Source organism: Muscardinus avellanarius (assembly GCF_963383645.1).
Source record: "Muscardinus avellanarius genome assembly, chromosome: 20".
Lineage (NCBI taxonomy): Eukaryota > Metazoa > Chordata > Mammalia > Rodentia > Gliridae > Muscardinus > Muscardinus avellanarius.
The window spans coordinates 35,343,878-35,351,131 of NC_137806.1; positions in this window are offsets into that span (position 1 = coordinate 35,343,878).

Genomic DNA, 7,254 nt, shown 5'->3' on the forward strand with positions numbered 1-7,254 from the left:
TTTATTTTGAAACAGGGTCTCACTGAGTTGCAAAGGGCCTCACTAAGTAGCTGAGGCTGTCTGTGAACCATGATTCTCCTGTCTCAGCCTCCAAATGCTGGGATTATAAGCATGTTCCACTATGCCCGGCTTCTTTACCTCTTTAGATATGGCCTTTGGAGCTGGGCCTGGTGGCACACACTTGTAATCTCAGTACTTGGAAGGCTGAGACAGGAGGATTGCAGGTTCATGGCCAGCCTCAGCAATTTAGGCCCTCTGCAACTTAGTGTTTCAAACAATGTAACTGTTTCAAAATACAAAAAATGAAATAGGACTGAAGGTGTAGGTTGGAGGTAGAATGCCATGGATTCCTTTCCCAGCACAAATAAATAAAGCCACTGGAATCCCGGCACGGTGGTACACGCTTGTTGTTACGTTACTTGGGAGGCTGAGACCGGACGAGTCTTAGCAAATTAGGGAGACCCTGTTTCAAAATAAAGAGAATAAAACAGGGCTGGGGGTTTAGCTAGGGCAGAAAGCCTCTGGTTCCCTTCCCAGTACCACAAATATAAAAAAACAAAAAATAAAGCCACTGGAAATTTCAGACTCCAGGCACAGCTGGCTGTGTTGGCAGCATGGTGTGGAGCCATCTCCCCTCCCGAGAGGTCTCCGTGCATCTTGTTGGACGCGGGTGCCCTTGGGATGGCCATGAGACAGGAGGACAGAGGGCTGACCTCCCCACTCGCACCCTGCCCGTGACTGAGCGTTAGATGCAATCTTCCCTGGAGCGCCACGCGGCTCCGCGAAGCCGAGCAGACAGTGTGCCCTGGCAGGTGGGGAGCTGGCTCTCCTCAGCCCAGGCCCTGAGGAGTGAGGAGCCTTTCCAAGCAGGCCCCGGGGCCAAGCTCCAGGCTGGCGTCCTCCTCTCCGGGGGACTCCCCTGCCAACCCGCCGCATCGGGCCCAACTGCTCCTCACAAGGTGGGCTCCCACGGGGCTGGCTGGCTGCCCCGTCCTTTGGTTTTTCTGACTCCTCAAGGCTAATGCACAGAGGGGTGGCCAGTGCCTGGCTACACCCAAGTCCTCCCGCACCGCCAGCTCCCAGCCTCCCAGCCCAGTCTGCCTGCCTTTCCTCCAGGGGCGTTCTGTACTGAGAGAGCCGGGAGGGTGGTGGTGAGGGTAGTGGCTGAGCAGGCGCGGCCGGCCTCGGGCAGCTGGAGGAATCCCAGCGGCCCTGCTTTCCGTCCCAGCCCTGCACCTCAGCCCTGGCTCTCTGGCTTTGGTTGTGCACTAGGCAGACGCCCAGGCTCCAGCCCCGTGGGCATGTCCAGGACAGAGCAGCCAGTCTCCCCTGGGGCTGCCTACCTGGCATCTGCTGCGTCAGCGCTCAGTGGGCTGGCCAGGCTCCCTCCCCCTCTCCCCCCACCGCAGCATCCCAGGTCCCACGGGCCTTCCCGCCAGCAGCCCCTCTGCCACTCCAGAAAACGCGCTATTTATTCCACGAGCACCTGAGCACTCGGGAAAGCCAGCCCTGCCCACCGGTCTGTCCCCTGCAGGGACACCCTGAAGGGCCGCACAGCACACTTACTGGGGAGGCGCAGGGAGGAGCACTTAGCTTTCCTGTTCCCCAAGTCCCCACCTGCTGTTGAGTTGAAATACCGGCCTTTGAGGTGGGGTGGGTGTGGGGCGAGGTCCGGGGGTCAAGGACACAGCTGGAGTGAGTTTGTGGGGCCCCTGAAGTTCCTCCCCTGGAACCTCATGACATCTGCAGCGGCTTGGAGACCGCTCTCGGCGTCTCTGCATCGGCAGCTGTCCTTTGCAGCAGGTGTGCGTCGAACTTACAGGTAGACGCCCGGCAGGACCGACATGAAGGTGCCCTGTCCTAGCCCGCTGGGCCTTCACTCAGCAAACTGCTCTCCGCTCTGCCTCCAAACACCGTTCAGACTGGTGACTCATGCAGCTATTTTGGGATGTCCTGGATTCAGCGTTAATAAAAATCGACATCAAATGACGATCTCTGCTCTCTAGGGTCCTAATGACCAATTCATGTCAAAAAGCAGGGTTGCCTGCAAAGACTAGTGAACCCCCAGGCCCGCAGGCCCACCTCCCTCCTTGGGGAGACAGGGGCTCCGTCAACCCTGGAGCAGGCTCCTGCACGTGGTGGGCGCCTGTCCCGCTGGCCTGCTGCTGGCCCGCAGCTCCGGCAATTCCCGACCTGCCCTGGCAAAGCCAGGTCCGCAGCAGTGTTGGGGCAGTCTCTCCCTGTGGGGAGAGACTGAGAAACGAGCACTCAGTACCTCTCGCCTCCTCTTGGAGAGTGCCAGGCGCTGGGAGAAGGTTCTCAGGAGCCTCCCGCTCCTTGCCTGGCCCTGGGTCTCCTGGGAACACCATCTCATCTGTCCTGGAGAGTTTAGTTTCCAGGATTCAGCACACGCATGATGTCTTAGCTGCCTTCCCAGCGACTTCACACCCCGATCGTGTGGACGTCTGCTGCTCCTAGTGCCCCTCGATGAATCTTTGAATATTCCTTTCAGCACGTTGGCAATAAAAACATATGTGCCTGCAGTTTGGTTTGTTTGGGGAGATTTTTCAGGCTTGAGCCAGAGCCCTATGACTAAGGGCAGTGGCCACAGGGGCCGGTGTATTGACCCTTTCCCAGTAGAGTCCGGCCTGGGTGACGCCACATGCAATCGTGCAGGGGGTGGGGATATGTAGGGAAGCGGTTCACCACCCGGAACTCTGTCACGTGATGGCGCCATCATCCTGGTGTAGGGCCCGCAGCCGTGCATTTGCGGTGGGGAGAGAGTTGGTCAGCTTTCCATCTCTGTGACAAGCGCTGGGAAACCAACTTAGAGGAGGCAAGGCTTATTTGAACTCTGGGTTTCAGTCCGTGGAGAGCCGGCTCCTTTGCTCTGGGCCTGAACAGCGAAGCTGCCCACTTCTTGGTAGTCAGAAAGCAGCAAGAGAGAGGAGAGGCCAGGACAAGAGGTGCCTTCCAGGGTACACCTCCATGCTCCAGCCAGGTCCCGCCCTGCACTCCACCCCTCGCCGCAGGCGCTCAGTGCTGGACCCACCACCCATTAACCACCGGCGAGGCCAGCACAGCCAGAGCGGCAGGCCGCTTCCCAAGGACAATGCGGTGCCGGGGACCACGCCTGTCACTCGCGAGTCTTTGGGGAAGTGTCCAGACCCGAAACAAAATAGAGAGAGGCTGAGCTCGGCTCTGAAGAGGCCCGGGAAGGAAAAGTTGAGAATTGGGAGACAAGGGTGGGTGGGAAACCCCTGTAGGAGACTTTGGGGTGAGGGTTCCCGCTAACTGACCCAGCGGACTCCTGCTGGACGTGGCCATTGAGAGGCACAGAGCTGACATCACTGTGGGGCGGTGAGGCAGAGAAGGGATGACGTGAAGGACCATCTGACACTTGGGGTGTCTCGTCTGGATAAACTTGACTCAGTAGGGCGTTTGGTAAATCTGGACTGTGTGGATGAGAACACAGAAGGCCAGTTCCTGGGCCTGGCTCTGTGTTCTCCTGCGCGCACCCCGCTGCCATCTCTGCACAACCCAGTCCTGCGCAGCCAGCTGCTCCCTGGGTGCCCTGCAGGAGGGGCTGGAGGGGAAGCAGGAGGCCGCAGGAGAAGGTGCTTCTTCCTGCCTGCCTTCAGTCAACCCGAAGTCCTGATTGAGCCAAGATGGCGGGAGAGGCGTGGGCAGTGAACCCGCCTGTCCATCCTCCAACTCAGGGACTTGACATTGGTGCCCGGAGGTGTGGCCAGCTGGAGAGAGGTCCTGGGAGAGGGGAGAGGGGAGAAGAAGCAGAGAAAAGCCCCGGTTCCTGGCTTCACAGGGAGTTCCTGGCAGTAGCAAGAACAGCTGAGCCGGCCAGGGCTGCTCTGGGCTCTTCTGGCCTTTCCAGTCTCTGTGCAGAGCGCTCTGCGCAGGTTCACGGGCACCAGTCTCTTTCATGAGGGTGGGGAAAGACTGGAATCTTGGTGGACCAGAGAGGAGGGAACTGTATGTGGAAAAAAAACTTCATAGATGAAATGAAGACTTTCTGACTCTCTCTCTCTCTCTCTCTCTCTCTCTCTCTCTCTCTCTCTCTGTGTGTGTGTGTGTGTGTGTGTGTGTGTGGCCCTGGGAGTGGAACCCAGGGGGCATTCTACCTTCAAGTTACACCACCAGCCCTATTTTATTCTTTTATTTTGAAACGAGGTCTTAAGTTGTAGAGGGCTTCACTGAGTTGCTGAGGCTGGCCACGGACCTTCCAAGTACTGGGATTACAAGCGTGTGCCGTGACATGCTCACGTCATGTGGCTGAATTCAGAACTTGAAATGGGCAGATTATTGTGGATTCTCTGGGTGAGCCCGGTAGTGGGAAAAACTAACCATAAATCAAATGCCACGTTGGTCCCACCTAGCAAAACCTAAAAGACTCAAAATGATCAAATTGAGCTGGGCATGGTGGCACACACTTGTCATCCCAGCATTTGGGAGGGTGAGACAGGAGGATCACGGTTCGAGGACAGCCTCAGCTACTTAGTGAGACCCTTAGCAACTCAGTGAGATTCTGTTTCAAAATAAAGAAAAAAAATAGGGCTGGTGGTGTAGCTCGGAGGTAGAATGCCACTGGGTTCCATCCCCAGTACTACAAAAAAAAAAAAAAAAAAAGATCAAATTGATTTCAAATAATGAAACTGTGTCTCTAAAAAAAGACCAAAACTATTGATAGAAACACAAAACTATCTAGCAAACAAGGTAAAACTTAATGTATGGCAATCAATTAAAAAATGCCCAATTATGCAACGAAGCAGGAAAATACAGCCCATAATGGAGGGGAAAATCGACCAGTTGAAATAAACCCGGAAGTTATAACATTTAATAGACAAGACAATCCAGGCATGCCCATAAGCCCAGTTCTTGGGAAGCTATGACAGGAGGGTTGAAGGTTCAAGGCCAACCTCAGCAACTGGGCGATGCCCTCAGCAACTCAGTGAGACTCCATTTCAAAGTAAAAAATAAAACAGGGCTGAAGATATATATAAATAGCTTGGAGGTCTGATGTCCTCGGGTTCAGTCTTCAGTAACACACACAAGGACATACAAATGGTTGTTACAACTGTATTGCACCTGCTCAAACTGCTATCGAAATATGGAACCTTAATGCCGAGACATAGGAACGATAGAAAAACCCAAATCAAACAGAGAGGAAACCACAGTGGGGTGAATGACAAGACAAAACCAATCAAAACCCAGATGGAGTGAAAGCAGACTACACAGCAGCGGGGAGTTAAGAAGTGGGAAGACAGGAAAAGAAACTCATTTTCTAAAGACAGAAAATGAAACCGAAAAAAGGCTGAAAAATGCTTGAGTTGAACGTGTCGGCCACGGAGTGCCTCCACGCCGCCCCAGTCTGTGTGATGGAACTGCTTGAAGCAGAAAGCAAAAGTGGGGGAAATATTTGGAAGAACAATGCCTGGACACCTTCGAAGTTAACCAGTTAATTAATTTATGGCACTAGGGATTGGGCCCAGGGGTACTCTACCTCTGAGCTACACCCCTGGCCCTATTTTTTTTTTATTATTATTTTTGTTTTGAAACAGGTTCTTGCTAAGTGGCTAAGGCTGGCCTCTAACCTCAATCCTCCTGTCTCGGCCTCCCACATACTGAGATTACAGGTGTGCGCCACTCAAAATGTAATAAAAACTGTGAGTTCACAAATCCAGGACACTCGGTGAATCCGAAGCCCAAGAAACACGAGGACACGCAGGACTGCAACTTGCTGTCTGCCTCCTCCTTGCCTCATTTCCCCTTCCTTCTCTGCACCGGGCAGTGGCTCCCTCCGCCCTCTTCCCAGAAGCCGCTGAATGCCGTGCAGGCCCCTGGCCACCTCTGCGCCTCCGCATCTCCACGGTCCACTCGGGTGAGGACCGAGCCTCGGGGAAGCCGGCCGTCAAGCCCAGAGGGAGAGAGGGAGCCGTGGGCCTGCCTGGTGGCGCGGGGCGGCCTTGCAGCTGGCGGCTCCAGGCTCCCACACCAGCACTGCCCCGTCCTGGGGGGCGGGTGGTCTCCTCAGTACCGCCCACTGGTAAGGAGCGTTGAGCTTGTTCTCAGGAGCGACCCTGAGCCACGGTGCCACAGAAGCTACTCGGGTACCTAGGTGGGTATTCAGCCCTATTTTATTTTTTGACTTTGAGGCAGGGTCTCACTAACAGGGTCTCCCCTCTCAGAAAGGTCCCGTGGGGCTGGGAAGATGCCCGGGCTGCATCCATAGCGAGCCCAGCCTGCAGCGGCACCGCTGACTTGCAGCTGCGGGTCAGGCAGCCTTCCCGTGGGGCCGGTGGGCAGTCTGGGCTCTCTAGAGAATGGCGCTTTGTTCCTACAAAGAACACAGCGCACTGAATTGGGCTGCACAATGACCTGGGTACCCCTGGCAACCAGTCACATGCCCTGCCTGAGGCTCTGCCTTCCTGCACTGCGCGGCATGGAGGGGCCCTGAGCAGGCTCCGAGTGGCTGGCTGTGTGGACCCCGCCAGTCAGGGCCTCGGGGATCTGGCCCTCGAGGGAACAGTCTCCGTGGGGTTCCACCTGACCACAGCGCTGGGCGTGCCGGCACATGCCTGTGATCCTGGTACTTGGGAGGCCGAGGCAGGAGGACCACAGGCTCAAGGCCAGCCTTAGCAAATTATTGAGCCCCTTGGTAACTCAGTGGGACCTTGTTTCAAAACAAAAAATAAAACAGGACTGGGTATAGCTCCTTAGTAGAGTGCCCCTGGGTATTCAATCCCCAGTGCCTGTTTCTTTCTCTCTCTCTCTCTCTCTCTCTCTCTCTCTCTCTCTCTCTCTCTCTCACACACACACACACACACACACACACACACACACACACGTAGGACCTCACAACCATCAAGCCAGTGTCTTAACCTGCTCTTTCCCATTATTCCAATTCAGTGGGATTTTCCCATTCCATGTTGGGAGCTCAAGCAGGGTGGGGAGGGATTAGAATTGGGTCTGACCACAACTGGACGTCCTGAGGATAAATAACAAGGCATTGGCTTTTTGTGTGTGTGGGTCTGGGGATGGAACCCGGGGTCATTCTACCTCCGAGCAACACCCCCCAGCCCTATTTTTTTCTTCTTTATTTTGAAACAGGGTCTCAGTGAGTTGCAAAGGGCCTCTCTACGTAGCTGAGGCTGTCCGCGAACCACAAGCCTCCTGTCTCGGCCTCCCAAATGCTGGGATTACAAGCATGCACCACCATGCCCGGCAGGCATTTGGCAT